General features: G+C 36.9%; 1 non-coding gene across 1 annotated transcript; it reads right to left on the reverse strand.

The window, feature by feature from the left end:
- Nucleotides 1-15,089: 15,089 nt before the first annotated feature.
- LOC141662941 (small nucleolar RNA R71) lies at nt 15,090-15,196 on the reverse strand. Its single transcript, XR_012551040.1, has one exon. It is a non-coding gene; the product is annotated as a small nucleolar RNA R71 (small nucleolar RNA).
- Nucleotides 15,197-25,497: the final 10,301 nt, after the last annotated feature.

Raw genomic sequence — 25,497 nt, forward strand, 5'->3', positions numbered from 1 at the left:
GATGACATCACAAAGTGACATAAGCATGACATAGGAGGGAAGGAGGTGTGGATGAATGATAACCACACAAAGTTCAAGGTTAATAAGGTAATTAACCAAAATCAAAACAAAAACAACCAAGGAAAATCAAAACAAATCACAAAACACAAAACCCTCCATTTTCTTCATGAAGCTCTTGGCTTCTTTTATAAAAAATGAAGATCCAAGCTCCACCACTTACTATTTGGCAAGGTATTTATCTAAGCTTCCCCATGGATAGTTACATACTTCCTATAAGTTTAAGCTTCTAATTCCAAGCGAATCTTTTTTTATAAATCAAGGAAGAAGATGGTGAATAGTACTTCTTGAAATTAATTTTTGTGTTCTTGATTTCTTTGAAAGATCAAGCTTGTAGGAGGTTAGATTAAGGCTTCCATGGGCATTCCAAGGATCTTTCATGGATTAAAAGCTTCAAGGAAGGTATAACTCTTCATGATCTTAGTCTTAAGTTTTGTTGTTTAGATTTCCTAATGTTTAGATGATGGGTTAGTGTAATGGGTGTGTAATCATGTTTAAAGCTTGTTATGAGTAGTTTAGTTGATGAGAGGCATGATTATTGTGTGTTTAGAGATTGGTTGGTTTTGTGATATTTTTGGAGTTGGAAGTCTTGGTTATTAGTTAATGAACTTAAGTAAACTCTTAGTTCATAATTGGGAAATAAGTATGAATTGGTAATATTGAGTTGTTGGGGCTGTTGTAGTATGGTATGGATGAAGTTTTGATTGTGGATTGATTGTGGGTTGAATTGGAATGGTATAAAATTGGGAAATCGCGTAAACATAGCCGTCGTAATGTCCGATTTACTTTAGACTGCTTTTGTTCATAACATTAGGACCCGAGAACTCCATGCTAGGTTTTGACCATTGCTATGATTAGATAGTTCATGTTACGAGCTTCGTTTTGATATGTAGTTCGTTTGATTCCGATGTACGGTTTAGGAGAAACGGCCGTTTTAAGTAACGACGTTTCGCAAACGAATCATTACCCCTCTCCTTACTTTGAAACCTTGGTTAAGGCCCTTAAATGACTAATTGGGGTAAGAAACAATTATGTAAAGTGGATTAGCCAGTGGGAAAGGTACTCGCGAAAGAATCGCCTTAAAACCCTTAATGGTTAAATTATTAAAAATGGTGGAGCCGAGTGTACCGAGCGACTTAAGTAAATCGTTAAGCGCGAAAGCGAATGTTAGGACTCTAAATGGTTAAAGTCTAGTTTCTTAAGTGACCGGGGTTTAATTCCGACTTATGTTGTTGTTCATAGGTTATCGGACCCACTCTAAGCTTAAGCCTATCCGGGAGCACTCAGGCAAGTTTTCTACCCGTTATAATGTTGTTGTGATGTATACATATGTATATGCATTATCTTGTGATAGATGCATGGTGGTTAATTAGCAAATTCTTGCGATATATTGTAGCATGTGATATGGTATATATGCATGCCTGTTTCAGATTCTTGATTTATATATCTGTTGGTTCAAATGCTTATTGTTGCATAATACATATGCTAGAGATAAGCGATATTTGAGTTTACCCTTAGTATAGGGAATCAAAAGGTGAACTTTTTCTAAAAACTGGGAGGCGAGGCCCCGAGTATATTAATATATATATATATATATATATATGAATAGTTTTCAAAACTATTAATCGAATAAGGTTTATTCGATAACTTTAACGTTATTTTATTTAATGAATATTATTTAAATATTAATTCGAGGACTTATGACTCTGTTTATTCTATTTAATGATTATTATTTGAATATTCATTTAAGGATGTATGACTCCGTTTATTTTATTTAATGAATATTATTTGCAATATTCATTCGTGGTATTATGACTCCGCTTATATTTAATAATATTCTTTATTAAAGAATAATGTTTCGATAATCAAACTTATTTTCGATTATTCAAATAAAGATAGTACTTTCGTATAAGTATATCTTTGGTTATTTAATATCCATTTCAAGTATAAGTTTTACAACATCTACTTCAATTATTTTTATATAGATTATTCTTTATGAGAATATTATTTAAATAATAATATTCAGATATTTTTTTATATATTGGGACTGATTTATTTTATTAAATCAGCATCACTCCGAACATTCTTAAAAATGTTTTGCGAGTCTTCAAAATGATTTTTAAAAGTTAGAGCGGATCTCAAAACTCATTTTTATATTTAAGATCCTCCTTTCGAAGGGAATTTAAATACTCGCTCAAAACCTGAGGGATCCGGCTCTGTGGTGTGTTTTATATTCGCAACAAGGTTGTTGTCTTGATAAAAGAGTTTTTGATTACTTACCCAATACTCGGGAAGTAAAATTCTTGGAACAAGTTAATCCATTAACAGGCATCGCCTGGGAAATATCGGTGAGTTTTCCTTTCCAACTAGATACGACTTCTTGGTGGAGCCGTATCAACAAGTTTCTACTTGGGGAAAGTGGGGACGAGCTTTATGTTTAAGAGTCATGGATTTCATCTGAACTAGGAGTGGCGTAAGTGGTCGAGTGGCGCTGGCCCAGCCATATTATATTGGCCCAAAATGGCCTGGAAGTTCCGCTAAGACGGTCCATTCCTTAGGAGTCCAGTGTTCGGTTGACAAGTAAATCCGACAGGTTCTCCTCTACATGTAGAAAATGGTGGGGTTGTACTACTACGACTGATCATCGTAAGTGGTCTTCCTGGCGCGGCAAACTCCCGTAATGAGTTCATCATCCAATTGGATATTTCTGCAACACTACCCAGAGCACTTCAATAGAAAGGCTACGGTTGGGCGATTGTTGAGTGTTGGCAGGGTCAAGTTTTCAAAATGATGTTTGCATCAAATGAAGTATCTCATAACTTCATTTTATTTTGATGATATTTTAAAGATTTAATCTATTCAAATCTTGTCTTGTAGTCTCATCTATGTGATGAACTGTTGAAAGCTCGTTATAACTTGAACGGTGGTAGTTCAAGCAGTATTTGGAAAAGATATAAGTATATTGGAGTATCTTGTAACTTCATCTTTTAAACTTATATCTAGTAAATGATTATCTTATGCATAACAAAGATTTTCAGAAAAATGTTGAGACAAGGTTAGATATATGAGATCATCTTGCAACGATATTTTTATACAGTTATAAACTGGAACTCTGTGTATATTATACATGTCAGAGGATTTCAAAGATTGTGAAAAGTATATATATATGTATATATATATACTGAATATTTTGTGACTTGGTCGCGTTAAGATATCAGCTTGGTTCATTTCTTTTGACCAAGACTTTCATGAGTATGCTCATATATTGTTAATCAGTATACATATTATTTTGGCGGGCTTGTTGTTCACCCTTGCTTTCTTCTTTCATCACACAACATCAGATAGACAAGATGAACAGGACCAAGATCCCAATTCGCGAGCGGATAGGAAACGTTCCGCAGTTTCCTATAGGTGTTGATGTCGCTGTAGCTGAGGTAGGAACTACCAATAGGCTAGGCTTTCAACTTTTAATGTACCAGATTTATGTATATTTACGAATTGTAATAATGGCAAAGAAAGGTAAATTTATTCAGAAACCCTTTTAAAGTGTATTGGCATATAATGGTGGAATAAAATGACTTGTGATTATTTTTTTGGATATTCATCTCTGAGACTATAACTTGTGGTGTGTGTGTTTATGGTGGGGTCACAGTACAGAGTAGTTGATTATTTATTAAGATTGGGTGTTATTAAGGAAAATGGAACTCGTGACAACCCGGATCCCCGACCCCGGATTTGGGGGTGTTACAGAAGTGGTATCAGAGCTAAGCGTTATAAACCTCATAGATGATGTGACGTTAAAATAATAAGTTCACTAAGATAATAAGAACTCTTGCCAAGTTCATAGTCAGACTACCTAACGTAGTACTGACAGTTAAAACCCTTACGGGAACCCTTATAAATATTCAGATAGTAACATAGTTCGTTCTCGTATAGGGCAGCGGGGCACCGAACCCTGAGGTTCAGGAGCATCAACATGAGGATGTTTTATTACATGTTAGAGATCAAATTGTGAATCCGATAGAGTACCCTAATGAGGGACCGTATGAGGTTCATATTGAGAATATTGCGGTTGAGGATGTTATCCCAGAAGGGATTGTTGCTGAGGAGGATCTCGTGGAGGATCCTAACGGGAGTGAAGAGAGGACCGCTGAGGAATTGATGACCATAGTCAGGGCGACTACCAGAGCAAGAATGGCCGTGAGGGTGGCACTAGAGGATGAAGAGTTACCAAGGGCACAAAGGGTAATGAGGGCAGAAGGAGTGGGGCCTTCCACGGCACCAGTTATACCAGTATCAGACCCTCTTCCAGAGGTTCCTGTAGACATCCATGAGGTTCCACCAATTCCTGTTCCCTCCCCTGTACAGAGCCCAGCACCTACTGAGGAAATGCAACCTTTATCTCCTGCACCATTGTCACCTGATACCGTGCTTGGTTATCCATTTGGATCTCGTGGGTCTGCACCACCTGCACCCCATGGACTGCTAGATGCTACCACTCAGGCTTCTCTTATCGCCAATTATCATATGACTTTAGGTGGCCTGTCTGAGGCCCGTAATGTTAGAAGTGATCTGTTGGACCGACTTACTGCACCAAGAATTGAGGGCGGGGTACTTCCGGCAGGATTAGCTCATAGCATGGACAGGATTGAGGCTACCACCCGTGTTACAACTAGAGGCCATCTTGAGGGTCAGATTAATCCAGCTCTACTTGCAACTATCTTGGACCTCATCACCGCTTTAATGGAGCAGGTTAGGGATGTTGTGCGTGCCCGCATTTCTTGATCCATAATATTGTGCAGAGTCTGAGCAATCTGACAAGAATTTCATGCAGCACCGCTTTTGGAGGATTAGCCTAAGTTATGGATGATTAGTTTTAATGACTAGATGATTATCTATGGTAGTACTTTTGGGATAGAAGCGATCAGATTAAATGATGTAATTCTCTTTAAGGTGTTCAATTGTTGTACCCTCGAACAAATGGTTATGTATATATTCGTTAATTTCAGTTCAGATCAGTTTGTTTGTGATAAGATCACATTGTTAATTGCTCTATTAACACTTAAGAGAGTGTCATGAAGTTTATCGAACTTGAGAATTCATAATTTGCAATCGTACAAGGACTGAACAAGGGAAAGACTTAAGCAAAGTAAGTAAGACAAATATCCAGAGATTCTCAAAATTTTTCCAAGTAATATGCCCCCACAAGGAATAAGATTAGGGGCAAACCTTGAATGTGATCATCAAGGAGGTCGCAATTAAGATATAAGGAACCCAGAATATAATAAAGTGAAAAATGAGGAGATTAAATTAAAAGATGATCCCAATTATGAGGAGTAGGAAGAAATATTTAGACTGAGAAAACAGAAGTCGAGCGAGATAAGGAGACCCGAGACGGTACTCCTATACGGAAATTCGTGGACCTGTCTAAACAGAACTTATACCTTATTTCTAACCACCACCTTGAGGAAACAATGTGGTGAGAAATTCTTTCAGGACCTTTAAGTCGCTAAGCCCTTAGAGTTCCAAGGAACAAGCTGAACCAGTCGAGGCAAGAGCCTGGCTAAAGGAAATATAGGAATCATTTGAGATTCTAAATGATGGACGAATCACAAAAGACTATTTTTGTCACTTACCCTCCAAAGAGAGAGACCACCCGCTGGTGAAAGACCAAGAAGGCACGGAGCCAGAGGTTATAATAAAATGATTAAAGTTTAGTCAATTGTTTTTAGGAAAGTACTTCCCAAGGTTATGGAGATAGTGTAAAAGCTTTAGAGACAGAACAAAGGCAGAAGAGTATGATGAATTATGAATCTAAGTGGTAAAAGTTGTCAAGATTCGTTCTGAGGACACGAATCCAGAATGACGGGATGTTTGAAATCGATGCTTATGTTGGGTTGGTTCATGAAATAATGATAAGAGAAAGGAAAATAAAAAGAAACTGAAGTGGAAAGGAATATAAAGGCAATAGAGTTTGAGGAATGATAAGGAAGTTGGGTATGAGGAAACCCTAAAGACTCGTAGCAATAGAAATAGAAAAGTATGTAATCGTCAGGATGAGGGTGATTCACCATAAGTTAAATTGATGGTTGAAGGCATAAGAGATACATATATTTTATCCCCTGTAAGTTGGGAGGATTCGAGGAAACCCTGAGATAGTTCGAAGGATAAATAATGAGACGCGGATAGACTGAGGAGACAAGGAAGTAAGAAATTAGGAAAATTGGATGAAGGAAGTGACCTTCAAGAATGTGAAGTGTAAGACCGGTGGCTTGATACCCAGAAAGGAAGACGCCAGGTATGAAAGATATCCCAATATTGAGATGACTGTTGAGATAAACAACATAGGTAAATAAGGAATTATTAAGACGAAGTTCACGTTGAACACGACCAATATCTTCCAGAACATCCTTGTTATCGTTACCAAATTAGGCAAGAAAAGCAGATAACCGTTGTTATCTTTTGGAGGCCATATTGATTGACCTCATTTTGAATACAGATGTTATTGTGAAATTAGGCATATACTATCGAGGTGGAAATGATTGAATAAGACACCCTTATCAGGGATATATGACTTGATTTATCCATGGAAGGATGCATGTACCTTTTTAAAGGTGGAATTAAGGATAGAACATCGGTAACTTAAAACGAATCCTAGGGGAATGCATAAAGGTTGGCATTTCACCCTTAATAGGGATAGTATGAGTTTTGAAAGTATGAATTGGAAAGGATTAAGGTATTAAAAACCATTAAGAATCAGTGGAGAATTTTTTTTCAGAAGTATATAGACAATGATTCTGGTATAAATAAATGGTATTTTGATATGCCCTGTATCTAGGGAATACAGGAGGAACGATTCAAGGATAACCTTAGAGGTTTTACAAGGAGAAAGGTAATATTCAAAATTCTCAAGAATAGAAATGTTGATAAAGGAAATATGACGTAATTATAATGATGCCAAGTGGGCACGTGTTAAACCACGAGAAAGTATGGATCGAACCAGTAATGGTCGAAATTGTTCAGGGCAATTAGGACTTAAGATAAAAGATGTTCTAAGTATGATTGAGAGTCAGTCATGACAGTGATTAACCTCTAAAGACTGAGGTAATAACTTATGGAAAAATGGTGATATTTTTTTTACTCATCAGATTTTAAGGAAAACATCTTCACATAAGCAGTGATTGAAATGAGGTAGAAAATTTATTTGGAGGTGGTTAAAATGACATTGACTGTAAGGAAATTTTACTATCAGGAAAGGCCAAAGAGGTGGCCGACACTTTAAAGGTAAGAGGATAATTATAGGCGCTTGTGCCAAAGAAATACAGTGATGATGGTTAAAGCTGTGAAGGTTGTATTATGGTTTGGAAGATTGACATTCTTTCTGATGACTGTGCAATACCCAACCGTAATAGTAGTTGGTAAAGGTTTAATTCGTGTAATCGCCATGAGTGGGCTATCAATCTCAGAAGTTGCTATCTTGAGATAAGCCAGGACCATGTTTCAAAAAGGACTAGAAGAACCTTCGAGTTAAGTCTTCTATTGAAGGTATATGATTAAGAATGGTATTAACCTGCTATCGGTGCTTTGATTGAAACTCTTCTGCAATTTTATATGCTTCATGTCATGTATGTATGTCAGGATCAGGAGTGTTCTTCATGAATTACGAATGGTGATTATGTTAACTCCTTAGAAGGATTTGATACGACATGTATGGACTCCATATGGTTAGATACTAAGACTTCATGGAAAATGAATGACGACAGTAGGTCAGTAGTGGACCATAGTAATGCAGTAATGATTCTGCGAGTAATGAGCTGATTACAACTGTGAGAGTTGTATTGGAATGGATGTTGAGATTGAGTACCACTAATCGGGTCGTAGTAGTGTATAAGTTATTATTGATAGACTAATTAAGTAGAGTATCTACCTATTGAATATTTATTCCCTCTTATGAAAAGAGAGTCGTATGACTATACGAGAAAGGTTGCGATGCAAGCATAGAATTCTAGTAACGATGATGTCTAGAATGAGATCCCAGGTTCGATTTTCGATATCGAGGGAGTTTCAAAGGTGATTGTGTATAAGCTCGAGGAAGAGCAAGGGTCCATAGAATGATGGACGGAATAGCAAAATATTTAAGCATGTGAAGTACGATGCGATAATACTTGATATATATACACATATGTTTTGTTCTCCTATGACAAACCTCTATAGTTCAGAGGTAGGTTCCAAGCCAGATATTTTGTGGCAGTATATTTTTTTATATATACAATTCTCTTCAATTCATTCCTTTCTCTCATTTTCATTTCATGTAAGTTGAGAAGAACAACCCTTCCAGAAGGGGAGGTATTGCCGAATGACTATCTATCTGTGTGATACAAGCCTAGTAGGATACCACATGTTGTTTAATTGCTTGTCAAGTACTAAAGGCTGGCCATCTTCTATACTAACTATGCGATATAACAAGTGTTCATGATCATAGTAATCTCTCAGCAAATTCCTTTACTTCTATATGATTGATCAAGCTTCCAAAGATAGAAGCAGCTGAAAAAGGAGTAGTAAAGTTATGGTGGTATTCGGAATGGAAACACGTTCGTGATGCTAAGGTTGACGCATTTATTAAAAGGTTATAGAACGCTAACGAGCAAAAGTATAACCAGTATAATATTAGGAACGGAAGGTATTAGCGATTATGAACGGGAAGAGAGTGGGTATTGAGAAGCAAGAGCTATAATGCTAAAGCTATAAAAAGAGTCTGTGCAATAGACTTGAAAGAATTTGGAATGATCACTTAACGCGGATTGAGTTTTCTCACGATAAAAGATCGTATGTCAGGTATCGAGGTGTCGTCTTATGAGATCCTTGAGGGAAGACAATGTCGATCTCCCTTATGTTAGGATGAAGTTGTAGAGCGCAAGATGCTCGGACCCGCAGTAGTCCAAAGGACCAAGGATATAATAGATCTAATCAGAGGACGGCTGGTGGTAGCCCAAGATGGACATAAGAAGCATGTTGATTTGACACGAAAGGACAAAGAATAGGAAGTAGGGGACCTAGTGTTTTAAAGGTATCCCCTTGGAAACCCTTGGAAAGGATTGATGAGATTCGGAAAGAAAGGAAAGCTAAGTCCACAAATTGTTGGACCCTTGGATATATTAAGACGTTTTGGGAAGTTAGCATATGAGCTAGCCCTACCCCCGAAAATGTAGCAAGTCATAACGTATTCCACGTATCAATGTTAAGGAAGTGTAATTCGGATGCCAGATAAATAGGGGCATATGAGCGCATAGACATGCAACCCGACATAACCTTTATGGAACAACCAGGAAGGGTTATAGAGTGAAAAGGAACAAGTGCTTAGGAGAAAGGTTATCAAACTAGGCAGAGTTTGGTGGTAGGACCATAATGCGGGAAAATTTACTCGAGAGTTAGAAAGTGCAATGCTAAGAGAGTATCCCTATTCATTTTCTATCTGATTCAGGGACGGAATTTTTTTAAGGAGGGGAGACTGTAATAACCCCAATTTTTGGAAATTTTTGAAACCCTTATGAATAGTGATTTTGCAGATTATGTTGAATGAGAAAACTTTTTATGCCACACTATGTAGGGGTTCTGTTATGGATATTCTGAGATTTTATAAGTACTCTATATGGTATATAAGTATATGTAAAGATCGTCAGAATCCAATTCCGAACACTTTGATTTTTCCCGGAAATCCACTAGATACGGAAAGAATTGAGTATAAGGTAACTGGATAAAACGAATTTAAATTAAAGGATTATAAGAGAGGATCATAAAAGGATTATAATGTATTGAGAAAGGTTAAGGAAACCCAAGTAATAAGATCCCGGGTATGATCCCTCAAACGATAAACGAAAGCGAAAGTTAAGCGAACCGTATAACAGCTCAGCGGTCATTAGGCAAACAATTAGGAAGTTAATCAAGGAGGTTAGGGATGATGAGGTCATCCAACCAATAAGAAGAGGGAAAGTAAGGGATGATGACATCACAAAGTGACATAAGCATGACATAGGAGGGAAGGAGGTGTGGATGAATGATAACCACACAAAGTTTAAGGTTAATAAGGTAACTAACCAAAATCAAAACAAAAACAACCAAGGCAAATCAAAACAAATCACAAAACACAAAACCCTCCATTTTCTGCATGAAGCTCTCGGCTTCTTTTATAAAAAAATGAAGATCCAAGCTCCACCACTTACTATTTGGCAAGGTATTTATCTAAGCTTCCCCATGGATAGTTACATAATTCCTATAAGTTTAAGCTTCTAATTCCAAGCCAATCTTTTTTTATAAATCAAGGAAGAAGATGGTGAATAGTACTTCTTGAAATTAATTTTTGTGTTCTTGATTTCTTTGAAAGATCAAGCTTGTAGGAGGTTAGATTAAGGCTTCCATGGGCATTCCAAGGATCTTTCATGGATTAAAAGCTTCAAGGAAGGTATAACTCTTCATGATCTTAGTCTTAAGTTTTGTTGTTTAGATTTCCTAATGTTTAGATGATGGGTTAGTGTAATGGGTGTGTAATCATGTTTAAAGCTTGTTATGAGTAGTTTAGTTGATGAGAGGCATGATTATTATGTGCTTAGAGATTGGTTGGTTTTGTGATAATTTTGGAGTTGGAAGTCTTTGTTATTAGTTAATGAACTTAAGTAAACTCTTAGTTCATAATTGGGAAAACAGTATGAATTGGTAATATAGAGTAGTTGGGGCTGTTGTAGTATGGTATGGATGGAGTTTTGATTGTGGATTGATTTTGGGTTGAATTGGAATGGTATAAAATTGGGAAATCGCGTAAACATAGCTGTCGTAATGTCCGATCTATTTTAGACTGCTTTTGTTCATAATATTAGGACCCGAGAACTCCCTGCTAGGTTTTGACCATTGCCATGATTAGATAGTTCATGTTACGAGCTTCGTTTTGATATGTAGTTCGTTTGATTCAGATGTACGGTTTAGGAGAAACGCGTTTTAAGTAACGACGTTTCGCGAACGAATCATTACCCCTCTCCTTACTTTGAAACCTTGGTTAAGGACCTTAAATGACTAATTGGGGTAAGAAAAAATTATGTAAAGTGGATTAGGCAGTGCGAAAGGTACTCGCGAAAGAATCGCCTTAAAACCCTTAATGGTTAAATTATTAAAAATGGTGGAGCCGAGGGTACTCGAGCGACTTAAGTAAATCGTTAAGCGCGAAAGCGAATGTTAGGACTCTAAATGGTTAAAGTCTAGTTTCTTAAGCGACCGGGGTTTAATTCCGACTTATGTTGTTGTTCATAGGTTATCGGACCCACTCTAAGCTTAAGCCTATTCGGGAGCACTCAGGCAAGTTTTCTACCCGTTATACTGTTGTTGTGATGTATACATATGTATATGCATTATCTTGTGATAGATGCATGATGGTTAATTAGCAAATTCTTGCGATATATTGTAGCATGTGATATGGTATATATGCATGCCTGTTTCATATTCTTGGTTTATATATCTGTTGGTTCAAATGCTTATAGTTGCATAATACATATGCTAGAGATAAGCGATATTTGAGTTTACCCTTAGTATAGGGAATCAAAAGGTGAACTTTTTCTGAAAACCGAGAGGCGAGTCTCCCGAGTATATTAATATATATATATATATATCTATATGAATAGTTTTCAAAACTATTAATCGAATAAGGTTTATTCGATAACTTTAACGTTATTTAACTTAATGAATATTATTTGAATATTCATTCGAGGACTTATGACTCTGTTTATTCTATTTAATGATTATTATTTGAATATTCATTTGAGGTTGTATGACTCCATTTATTTTATTTAATGAATATTATTTGCAATATTCATTCGTGGTATTATGACTCCGCTTATATTTAATAATATTCTTTATTAAAGAATAATGTTTCGATAATCAAACTTATTTTCGATTATTCAAATAAAGATAGTACTTTCGTATAAGTATATCTTTGGTTATTTAATATCCATTTCAAGTATAAGTTTTACAACATCTACTTCAATTATTTTTATAAAGATTATTCTTTATGGGAATATTATTTTAATAATAATATTCAGATATTTTTTTATATATTGGGACTGATTTATTTTATTAAATCAGCATCACTCCGAACATTCTTAAAAATGTTTTGCGAGTCTTCAAAATAATTTTTAAAAGTTAGAGCGGATCCCAAAACTCATTTTTATATTTAAGATCCTCCTTTCGAAGGGGATTTAAATACTCGCTCAAAACCTGAGGGATCCGGCTCTGTGGTGTGTTTTATATTCGCAACAAGGTTGCTGTCTTGATAAAAGAGTTTTTGATTACTTACCCAATACTCGGGAAGTAAAATTCTTGGAACAAGTTAATCCATTAACAGGCATCGCCTGGGAAATATCGGTGAGTTTTCCTTTCCAACTAGATACGACTTCTTGGTGGAGCCGTATCAACAAGTTTCTACTTGGGGAAAGTGGGGACGAGCTTTACGTTTCAGAGTCATGGATTTGATCTGAACTAGGAGTGGCGTAAGTGGTCGAGTGGCGCCGGCCCAGCCTTATTATATTGGCCCAAAATGGCCTGGAAGTTCCGCTAAGACGGTCCATTCCTTAGGAGTCCAGTGTTCGGTTGACAAGTAAATCCGACAGGTTCTCCTCTACATGTAGAAAATGGTGGGGTTGTACTACTACGACTGATCATCGTAAGTGGTCTTCCTGGCGCGACAAACTCCCGTAATAAGTTCATCATCCAATTGGATATTTCTGCAACACTACCCAGAGCACTTCGATAGAAAGGCCACGGTTGGGTGATTGTTGAGTGTTGGCAGGGTCAAGTTTTCAAAATGATGTTTGCATAAAATGAAGTATCTCATAACTTCATTTTATTTTGATGATATTTTAAACATTTAATCTATTCAAATCTTGTCTTGTAGTCTCATCTATGTGATGAACTGTTGAAAGCTCATTATAACTTGAACGGTGATAGTTCAAGCAGTATTTGGAAAAGATATAAGTATATTGGAGTATCTTGTAACTTCATCTTTTAAACTTATATCTAGTAAATGATTATCTTATGCATAACAAAGATTTTCAGAAAAACGTTGAGACAAGGTTAGATATATGAGATCACCTTGAAACGATATTTTTATACAGTTATAAACTGGAACTCTGTGTATATTATACATGTCAGAGGATTTCAAAGATTGTGAAAAGTATATATATGTATATATATATCCTGAATATTTTGCGACTTGGTCGCGTTAAGATATCAGCTTAGTTCATTTCTGTTGACCAAGACTTTCATGAGTATGCTCATATATTGTTAATCAGTATACATATTATTTTGGTGGGCTTGTTGCTCACCCTTGCTTTCTTCTTTCATCACACAACATCAGATAGACAAGATGAACAGGACCAAGCTCCCAATTCACAAGCGGATAGGAAACGTTCCGCAGTTTCCTATAGGTGTTGATGTCGCTGTAGCTGAGGTAGGAACTACCAATAGGCTAGGCTTTCAACTTTTGATGTACCAGATTTATGTATATTTACGAATTGTAATAATGGCAAAGAAAGGTAAATTTATTCAGAAATCCTTTTAAAGTGTATTGGCATATAATGGTGGAATAAAATGACTTGTGATTATTTTTTTGGATATTCATCTCTGAGACTATAACTTGTGGTGTGTGTGTTTATGGTGGGGTCACAGTACAGAGTAGTTGATTATTTATTAAGATTGGGTGTTATTAAGGAAAATGGAACTCGTGACAACCCGGATCCCCGACCCCGGATTTGAGGGTGTTACAAATAAGCACAACCAATACTAGGTTATCATACAATCACCACACACTAAGGCATCGAAACAAATAAACTAAAGAAATCCATCAATAAATCGCTAGAACCCCACGATAACGATTAGCCCATAATTGGACTCACCATCAATGTGGGTTCCGATGAAAGTATGATATAATAAATTTAGTCTTTATAAACAAATAATAAACAAAGTACGTAATCCAGAGTATTAGGTTCAACAAAACAAGAAATGAGAATCCAAGATTACAACTTAGAACAAAGATTCACAAGAATAACCTAGATCTTCTTCGCCTTTGTCGAACTGTGCTATAGGTCTTCTTATCGTCTTCTGATCGTCTTCTCTTTAAGCTCCGTTACAAAAATTGTCTTTTTTTGTCTTTAAATAGAACCCCAATTAATCCAAAAGCCCAGAAAAATAGTCTTCTAATTGAAACAAGAAACTGAATTCCCGACCTGGCGCGGGCGCGCGCTTCACCAATGTGGGCGCGCGCTTCACCAACGCGGGCGTGCTGACATTCTATTCCTCTAGCGCGACTGCGCGCTCGCACAGTGCAAGCACGCCGGTCTTCTGGAAAAAACTAAAATTGCCTTCTTTTCTTGCTGAAATGAGTTGGTCTTCACGAGCCTTTATTCCTTGGACACCATCATAATACCATAATAGCATCAAATCAATGCTAATTCATCTGAATCCCGGATTAATGTCTGAAATGCAAAAATACTAGAAAACAAATTAAAACACCAACAACTTGAGTACAAATACACTAATTGAAAGCTTAATGGAGCGTTATAAAGTGTCATAAATGCCACTCAACAAGAAGAAGCTCTTGTCATAATGGGAGATCAGGCAACGAATCGTAAGGCTTTGATGGAATATTCTAAACCGAAGATAAGTGATATTCAGTCTAGCATTATCAGGCCATCCATCGCAGCTAATAACTTTAAAATGAGGTCGAGCACGATTTAGATGATACATAATTCAGTTCAGTTTGGGGATTCTCCTATAGAAGATCCCAACATGCACATCAGAGATTTCATCGAGATCTGCGACACTTTCAAGTTTAATGGAGTTATTGAAGATGCTATAAAGCTGAGGTTTTCCCATTCTCTCTAAGGAATAAGGCCAAGTGTTGGTTGCATTCTCTACCACCAGGCTCTATTACTACGTTGGAGGATCTTGCTCATAAGTTTCTCACTAAATTCTTCCCTATGGAAAAGACTGCTACAATCAGGAATGCTCTTACTCAATTTGCGCAGCAATCCGGAGAATCTTTGTGTGAGGCTTCAGATTGCTACAAGGAGATGCTTAGGAAGTTTCCTCATCATAGGATACCTGACTGGATGATCATTAACTGCTTTTATAATGGGTTGGGTGCAATTTCTAGACCCATGCTTGGTGCAGCATCAGGAGGAGCCTTATGGGCTAAAAGCTATGATGAAGCTTATGAGTAATTGAGCTGATGGCTGCTAATGAATACCAGAACCCAACTCAGAGAATGCCTCAAGGAAAGGTAGCAGGAATTCTGGAAGTGGATACAGCTACTGCTATAGCTGCTCAGCTTCAGGCTCTAACAATCAAGGTGAATTTTTTGGCTAATTTTGGAGTTAATCAGATCACTAGTATTTGTGAGCTTTTTGCTGGTGCGCATGAGACAGAGCAGTGTGCTATTTCTAGTGAATCATCTCAGTTCATGAGCAACTTTCAGAGGTCGCAGCAACCAGTTCCAGCCACATATCATCCCAATAACCGCAATCATCCTAACTTCAGCTAGAGCAATAATCAAGTTGTAGTGCAACAGCCTTATCATCCATATGCAGCAAAACAATACAACCCTCCTGGTTTTTAACAGCCGCAATATGCACCAAGGCAACAACTCCAACTTCAGCAGCTACCACAATCGTATGAAAAATCTAAATTGAAGGAGTTGAGGCTTATGTGCAAGAGCCAAGCGGTTTATATTAAGACTTTAGAGAATCAAATTAGGCAGATTGCCAATGCCTTGCTGAATCGACAACCTGGTACATTCCCTAGTGATACTGAAGTGCCAGGCAAGAGGGAATCTAAGAATCAGGTTAAGGCAGTCATATTGAGGTCTAGGAAGGTTGCAACTCATGAAAAATCTCAAGTTCTAGAAGTTGAAGTTGTGGCTGAAGAAAATATGCAGAAGGAAGCAGAGGTGGAACCAAGGAAGACAAATATTGTCAACACTCCTCCTGAGGGTAATACAGGGGAAACATAGGTTTATCCTCCACCTCCTTTTCCTAAGAGGCTGCAGAAGCAAATGTTGGATAAACAGTTTGCTAAGTTTCTGGAGTTGTTCAAGAAACTTCATATCAACATAACTTTCACTGAAGCTCTTGAACAAATGCCTAGCTATGCGAAGTTCATGAAAGGTATTCTCTCAAGGAAAGTAAAGCTCGATGACTTAGAGACCGTAGCACTCACGAAGGAATGCAGTGTTGTGCTGCAACAGAAGTTGCCTCCGAAGCTTAAAGATCCTGGAAGCTTCACTATTCCTTGCACCTTCGGAAACTTGTCGTTCGACAATTGTTTATGTGATTTGGGAGCTAGCATAAATCTGATGCCTTTGTTTATCTTTAAGAAATTGATTTACCTGATCCAAAGCCTACTTATATATCCTTGTAGTTGGTTGATCGTTCTATTTCATATCCACGAGGCATTGTGGAGGATGTCTTGGTCAAGGTGGACAAACTCATCTTTCCTGCTGACTTTGTAATTCTTGATTTCGAGGAGGATAAAAAGATTCCCATAATCCTGGGAAGACCATTCTTGGCTATGGGCCGAACCTTGATTGATGTGCAGAAGGGTGAGTTCACTATGCGATTACTAGAACAGGATGTGACTTTTAATATTTTCAATGCCATGAAATTCTCTACTGATAACGAGGAGTGCTTAAAAGTGGAATTGGTCGATTTTTTGGTTACTTCAGAACTTGATCAAATGCTAAGGTCTAATGCCTTAGAGAAGGCCTTGTTGGGGAATTCAGATAGTGAAGATGATGAAGGTGATGAGCAGTTGCAGTATTTGAATGCTTCTCCTTGGAAGCGAAGGCTAGATATGCATTTTGAATCTCTTTGATTGGAAGAGCTGAAAAATTCTCCAAAGCGCCTCAAGCCATCTATTGAGGAAGCTCTTCATCTTGATCTTAAGCCTTTACATGAATATTTGAGGTATGCGTTTTTAGGTGATGCATCTACTTTTCCTGTTATTATTGCATCTAACCTTTCAGGTAGTGATGAGGAGAAGCTTTCGAGAATTCTTAGAGAATTCAAATCGGCAATTGGTTGGACTATAGCAGATATCAGGGGAATCAGCCCTTCTTATTGTATGCATAAAATTCTGCTAGAGGAAGGTAGCAAGCCTACTGTTGAGCAACAGAGAAGGTTAAACCCTATCATGAAGGAAGTCGTGAAGAATGAAATTTTTAAGTGGCTTGATGCAGGGATCATCTATCCCATTTCTGACATTTCTTGGGTAAGTCTGGTTCAGTGTGTACCAGAGAAAGGAGGTATCACAGTCGTTGCTAATGAGAAGAATGAGCTCATTGTAACACCCCCAAATTCGGGGTCGGGGATCTGGGTTGTCACGAGTTCCATTTCCCTTAACAACACTTAATCTAAATAAATAACCAATTACTGCATACTGTGACCCCACACCATACACACACACAATAAGTTATAGTTTCAAAGATGAATACCAAAATAACACAAATCATTTTATTCCACAATTATAAGTCATTACACCTCAAAAGGGTTTCTGAATAAATTTACATATTTTTTGCCATTATTACAATTCATAAGTATACATAAGTCTGGTACATCAAATGTTAAAATCCTAGCCTACTAGTAGTTCTTACCTTAGCTACAGCGGCATCAACGCCTACCGGAAAATGCGGAATATTTCCTATCGGCTCGCAAATTGGAAGCTTGGTCCTGTTCATCCTATCTAACTGCTGTTGTGTGATGAAAGAATAAAGCAAGGGTGAGCAATAAGCCCACCAAAATAACATGTATAATAATTAAAAATATATGAGCATTCTCATAGTACTCATGAAAGTCTTGGTTAACCAGAATTGAACCAAGTTTGATATCTTAACGCGACCAAGTCGCAAAATAATCAGTATGTATATATACTTTTCAAAATCTTGGAAATCCTCTTCCATGCATAATATACACAGAGTTTCAGTTTATAACTGTATAAAAATATCGTTGCAAGGTGATCTCATACATCTAACCTTGTCTCAACATTTTTCTGAAAATCTTTGTCATGCATAAGATAATCATTAACTAAATATAAGTTGAAAAGATGAAGTTATAAGATACTCCAATATACTTATATCTTTTCTGAATACTACTTGAACTACCATCATTCAAGGTATAATCAGTTTCAAAAGTTTACCACATAGATGAGACTACAAGATTAGACTTGAATATAATAAATATTTAAAATATCATTCAAAAGAAATAAAGTTATGAGATACTTCATTAAGTCCTGATATATATACACCTATATATATATCTCATACTTTCCTAGAAAACCACTGTTATGAACAGTATAAGCAGAGTTGTAATACCCAATGAATTTGAGTTGAGTTAAAACTTTGGCATAAACTAATTGACAGATGTTTCATAGCCTACTCGTTTATTCGAGTATTTAACTCAACTCAAATAAGAATGTAATAAGTAAATAGTGGATTAATCATCAGAGAGATCTCACAATGTAACATCTGTCAAAGAATAAAGAAACATTGTTCATCTGCAGACTTGAAAATTCACTGGAAGAAGTTCAAGAATTTGATCATGCCTCAGTGATATAAATCAAGATCGTGGATTTAATTAAGTGACAGAGATCTCGTCAAGATATCATTTATTACAAGGATTCAATCAGAATATAAAAGTCAAGACATGAAGAAACGTCACGAAAGTTAGTCACTCATGAACCAGACAGTACATCGAGTGTCAGCATTGAAGTGGCGGAATTGATTCATAAGTCTCAGTGACTTTCAGAAGATTGTCAGAAGAATGGATGCTGCTAAGGGTTAGTATTAATTCTCTATTAATTAATTAAGTCATATAATTTAATTAAGAAAATAAATTATATCTGCAAAGATTAATTTATTGATTAATTGAATTAAATTGATTAATTAATTTAGAATTAATATTAAGGATTTACAAGATTTTAATTGGTTTAAAATCTGCTTAAATTCAGCAAGACAATTCATTTGAACTAGTATGACAATCGGTATGACAATTGATAGTCATACCGAAAGTCATGCCAATACATTTAATTGTCTTATTAGAATTTCTGTTTAGATTAAAATCAGTTATTAATTCAGCAAGACAATTTATTTGAACTAATATGACAATCGGTATGACAATCTATAGTCATACCGAAAGTCTTGCTAGCTCATTTTTAATTGTCTTGCTAGTTGTAAACATTGTCCTACTGAAAGTCTCACAAGCTTAAAGGATTGTCATTCCAATTCAATCTACTCAGCTGTGTTGTTTAAAAGAAGCAGAAGACCAGTTCATAAAGATAAGCAAAAAAACAGAATACAAACTCAAGAACAAAAGAAAAAGGAGCAGAAAAATATTTCATCTCATCTGCAACTTCAAGATCAATTTCTAGATTGTAAAGTTAAATCCAATCAACTAGAAATACTTATCTTGTTCTTGTGTATCAATCTAGCGGATTAAAATCCCTAGAACTTAATCTCAAATCGCATTTAGCATTTGATCTTTTAATTACAAAAATAGAAAAAGTTCATGTCGAATTTATTCTAAATTTGTAATAATTGATTTGAGATTAATCCCTTGTAACCGATACCGTAGTTGTAACACCTTTCAAGTTTAATAAAAGTTTTATTTAACTTGAATTTTGTTTCACAATTTTATTCCGCATTTTATTCGATTAAACGGTATTGTTTGCATTCAACCCCCCTTCTACAAACAAATTGGGACCTAACAATTGGTATCAGAGCCTTCTGATTAACGTACAAATCTAGATCCTAGACTTTTGTGTTTCTTTCACTTCTTGAATTTTTTATTCACTCAAAAAATTCATAATGACTACACAAAAAGTTGGAACCGTTAAAATTCCACTTTTCGATAAAGAAAATTATGTTATGTGGAAGAAGAAGATGCTACTGTTTTTACAGGTTGCTAATCCCAAATATTTGCAAGTGTTGAAGAAGGGTCCAAAAATTCCTATGGTTATGGAACCAGAGGTAATAGAAAATGATGTGGTGATCACCAAAGCGAGAACTTATGTGAAGGATCCTGAGGACTTCTCTCCTGCTGAAATAGAAGAAGCTTCCCTGGATGCTAGCCTTCAATTAATCTTAGTAGATTCCCTTAATCCCCTGATGAATAGACATGTGATGAATTGTAAAGATTCCAAACATATCTGGGAAACTATTGAGATTATTAATGAAGGCACAGAGGAAGTTAGGGAGAACAAACTAGAAATCCTAACCTCTGAGTATGAATACTTTAAATCCAATCCAGGAGAAGGAATCACTGAAGTGTTTGAGAGGTACAATGCATTGATCAACAACCTGAACATTAATGGTAAATACTATTCCATCAGGGAGGTCAACAAAAAGTTCCTTTTAACACTGCCAACTCATCTCGAACATAGAATCACTGCCATAAGAGAAGCAAGAGATCTAAGTGAGATTTCTTTGGAAAGGCTCTATGGTGTGTTAAAGACTTATGAGTTGGAGCAGATTCAGCAGAAGGAAGTTTACGGGAAAGGTAGAGTGGTCAGCACGTCTACTGCTCTAGTAGCTGATGAACAACAATAACAACCACAATATCAACAACAATCTCAACAGTCAGAAAGAATGGTACAGTCTTCCAAGGTTGAAGATAATGTGATAGTAGCAGAATTTGATTCTCCTACTACAAATCAATCAGGAGATAATTATTATTCCTTGGAAGAACTGGAGCAATTGGAGGATGAGTCAATGGACCTGATTGTCAAGAGATTCTCAAATGTCAGATTCAAAAGGAATCCCAAGTTCAAGTACAAGTCCAACTACAACAGATTCCAGAAAGGTGGATCTTCATCCTCTAACACCAGCAGTGGTGGGTATAAAACAGGGATGGTTGATCGAAGCACCATTCGATGCTTCAACTGTAATGAGTTGGGACACTTTGCCACGGAATGCAGGAAGCCAAAACAAGCTAGGAAGAACTCTTACGATTCTAATCAAAAGAGTAAATCTGAAAGGGCGTACCTGGCAAAGGGAAGAAGCTGGGATGATACTGACAGTGAAGATGAAGAAGTTGGGAATCTTGCTCTCATGGCTAGTAATGCAAGCACCTCATCGTCAAGAAAAGAGGTAAAATTTACTGATGCTGAATTAGTTTATCATCTAGGAGGTTCCTTAGATTGTGCTCGTCGTGATAATGAATTGTTAAATCAACAAATCAAAGACCTTGAGAAAGAGGTCAATGAATTAAGACTTGTGCACATTAATCAAGATAAACTAAAAGAACAAGTATCTTTTCTAGAGAATAGAGTTGACTGTTATAGACAACTCGAAACTATTCTCAAAGACAAGATCACCGGTCTTGAGGCTAAGGTTAAAGCTTACTTTAATTCTTGTTCGAAGTCCAAAGAGTTTTACAATAAGCAAGCTGTTAATCAAACACATGGAATAGGTTATGATTACAATGCTGCTATTGGAAAATTAGGCATAAACTCCCCTCCTCATGTATGTGCTAAAGGCAGGGAAGTACCACATGTGCTTAAGGGTGTTGATGAACCCCTCTATAAAGAATCAATTGCTGAACCATTTGATGAGACCTCTTTTATTATTCAAGAAGAAATCCGTGCTGAAGATAATGCTAATGGGAAAGATGTCTCCAAGTCAAGTGTGTCAAAAGTTTCAGTCAAGGTTGTGAAAGCAACTGAGACTAACTCAGACGCACATGAGTTGGATAACACAAATGTCATGTCTACCATGCATAAGTTGCCTATTGTTAATCCTTCTCATAAAGCATGTGGTGTTCATGATTGTATGTCTTGTGCTTTTAATCTGTTGTTTGCTTATTTTAATGGTAAGCATGTTTCTAATGATAAGACTACTCCTCGTCAGCATGTGAATAATAGAAAGCATGATAGGTCTAAGACTGCTAGTCCTCCTAAAGCTAGAAAGGAGACATTTATGCCTAAGCCTAACCAGAAATTTGTCAAGGCTGTTCACAAGGTCAAATGTTCAGTCATTGAGAACGTTGAGAATATTGAAATTAAGAATGTTGTTTTTCCTGATAAAGGCCAATTTTACAAGTATGCCGGACCCAGCCAAGCTTGGGTTCCGAAGAAGTTCTAATCCATTTGTATTGCATGGCATTAAACAGGTACAACCGGTAGTGTGGATTTTTGACAGCGGATCGTCAAGACATATGACCGGAGATAGAGCCCTGCTATCAAATATGGTTGAGAAAGCTGGCCCAGTGGTTACCTTTGGAGATAACAGCAAAGGTTTAACGGAGGGATATGGCTGTTTGCTAGCTGGAAATGTTATCATTGAAAATGTATATGTTGTGCAAGGACTTGAACACAATCTGCTTAGCATTAGTCAGTTCTGTGACAATGGCTACAATGTTTTATTCGACAAGCTGAAGTGTCAGATTCTGCACAAGAAAAGTGAAAAACCCTCCTTAATGGGAATCCGGAAAGGAAATCTGTTCGTAGCTGACATGAACTCTGGAAGCAATCTTGAAGTCAATTGTTTCTATGCAAAGGCATCGTCAGATGAGAGTTGGCTATGACATAAGAGACTTTCTCATCTCAATTTCAAAACAATGAATTCTCTTGTCAAAAGAGAATTGGTAAGAGGTCTGCCTCAGCTGGAATTCTCTCCAGAAGGACTATGTGAGGCTTGCCAGAAAGGAAAGTCAAAGAAAGCAAGTCACAAAGGCACTGACAGATCTTCCATAACTGGTGTTCTGCAATTATTGCACATGGATTTATTTGGTCCAGTTAATATCCTTTCTATGTCAAAGAAGTGTTACTGTCTTGTGATAGTTGATGACTATTCCAAGTATACGTGGGTTTTATTTCTTCACTCTAAGGATGAAACACCACAAGTTGTGATTGATCATATCAAGATGATTGAGTTAGATTCTAACGTCCCTGTTAGAGCAATAAGGTCAGATAATGGGACAGAATTCAAGAATGCACTTCTCAATGGATTCTGTACAGACAAAGGGATTACCAGACAATTTTCAGCTCCTAGAACCCCTCAGCAAAATGGAGTGGTAGAAAGGAAGAATCGTACATTGATTGAAGCTGCAAGAACGATGTTAAGTGAATCAGGTCTTCCAATGTACTTTTGGGCTGAAGCTGTCAATACTGCATGTTATACTCAGAATCGAACTCTAATCAACAAAGACTTCATGAAAACTCCTTATGAGATTTTGAATGAACAGAAACCTTCTATCAAATACTTTCATGTATTTGGTGCCAGATGCTTCGTGCTCAAGGATGGAGATGATCGTCGTGGTAAGTTCGAGGCAAAGGCATATGAGGGTATTTTTGTTGGATATGGAAGAAGATCATATAGAGTGTATATCATTGATCAACACAAAGTAACTGAAAGTGTCAATGTTACATTTGATGACACTAAACTCCCTAGTATCCAAACTGAAGATCCTTCTGAGAAACTGAAGTTTGATGAGATGTCAGATTCAGAATCAGAACATGGTCAAGAACCTGAGGTTGTTGCTGGTGAAGAACCTGTTAATCCTGATGATACTCAAGGTAATAGTGATGGAAACTTTGGCAACAATAGAGATACCACTGCTACTGACGGAGAATCTTCAAGTCAACATGGCAACAACTCAGCGGGAGATGCTGAAGGATCATCTAGTAGGACACAACATCACAATGAATTTCAAGGCGAATCATCAAGATCAAATCTTCCAAGACAGACTGTCTGGAATAAAGCTCACCCTTTTGAGTTGATTATTGGTGATCCAGATGTTGGAGTCAGAACTAGACGTGCTACTCAAAATGAGTGTCTGTTCTCAGGATTTCTTTCTGAGATGGAACCTAAGAAAATTGAAGAAGCACTGACTGATCCAGATTGGGTGATTGCTATGCAAGATGAACTCAATCAGTTTGAAAGTCAACAAGTCTGGAAACTGGTACCTAGGCCTGTACACAAGAAAGCTGTTGGTACTAGGTGGGTATTCAGGAATAAACTAGATGAAGATGGTGTGGTTACAAGAAACAAGGCAAGACTGGTAGCTAAAGGGTATTCTCAAGCTGAAGGGATTGATTATGATGAAACCTATTCTCCAGTGGCTAAACTTGAGGCCATCAGGATATTTCTGGCATTCGCAGCATTTTCAAACTTTAAAGTTTATCAAATGGATGTCAAGAGCGCCTTTCTGAATGGAAAGCTGGATGAAGAGGTATATGTACAGCAACCTCCTGGTTTTGAAGATCCAGATCATTTGGATTTTGTCTTCTTTCTTTTCAAGGCTATCTATGGGCTAAAACAGTCTCCAAGAAAATGGTATGACACTCTCTCTGAATTTCTTATTGAAAATAGCTTTATTAGAGGTGTCATAGACAAAACTCTCTTTTCTAAAACACATAAGAAGGATACTATATTAGTCCAAGTCTATGTGGATGATATAATATTTGGGTCTACTAATGATAATCTCTGTAAGAGATTTGCTAAGTTAATGCACAGCAAGTTTGAAATGAGCATGATGGGAGAGCTGAAGTTCTTTCTTGGATTACAAGTAAATCAAAGGTTAGATGGAACATTTATTTGTCAATCCAAGTATCTCAAGGAACTCCTCAAAAAGTACAATCTAGAGGATTCTGCATCAGCAAGGACTCCATCAACTACAGCTGTCAAGCTTGGACCATGTGAAAACTCCATTAAGGTAGATGTTACAAGCTACAGAGGTATGATTGGCTCGTTACTCTATCTTACTACAAGTAGACCAGATATTATGTATGCTACATGTTTATGTGCAAGGTTCCAAGCGGATCCTAGAGATATTCATCTCGTTGCTGTTAAACGAATCTTAAGATATCTTAAGGGAACACCAAATCTAAGTATTTGGTACCCTAAAGAATCTGGTTTTAACCTTGTCGGATATACAGATTCAGATTATGCAGGAAGTGTTGTTGATAGGAAAAGCACCTCAGGAAGTTGTCAATTCCTAGGAAGCAGACTAGTCTCATGGTACAGCAAGAAACAGCAAAAAGTTTCCAACTCAACGGCCGAGGCTGAATATATTGCTGCTGGAAGCTGCTGTGCTCAGATCTTGTGGATTAGGAACCAACTACGAGACTATGGCTCTGTATTGAACAAGATTCCTATTTTATGTGACAACACAAGTGCAATAGCCATCACCAACAACCCTGTGCAGCACTCGAGGACAAAGCACATTGACATCAGGTATCATTTTATTAGAGAGCACGTCATGAATGGTACTGTTGAACTATTTTTTGTTCCAACAGAAGAACAAATAGCAGATATTTTCACTAAACCACTTGACGAATCCACATTTACCAGATTAGTTGGTAAATTGGGCATGTTGAATAGTTTTAGTGATTAATTTAGTTAATATCTGAGAT

Source organism: Apium graveolens, chromosome 5, assembly GCF_009905375.1.
Source record: "Apium graveolens cultivar Ventura chromosome 5, ASM990537v1, whole genome shotgun sequence".
Classification (NCBI taxonomy): domain Eukaryota; kingdom Viridiplantae; phylum Streptophyta; class Magnoliopsida; order Apiales; family Apiaceae; genus Apium; species Apium graveolens.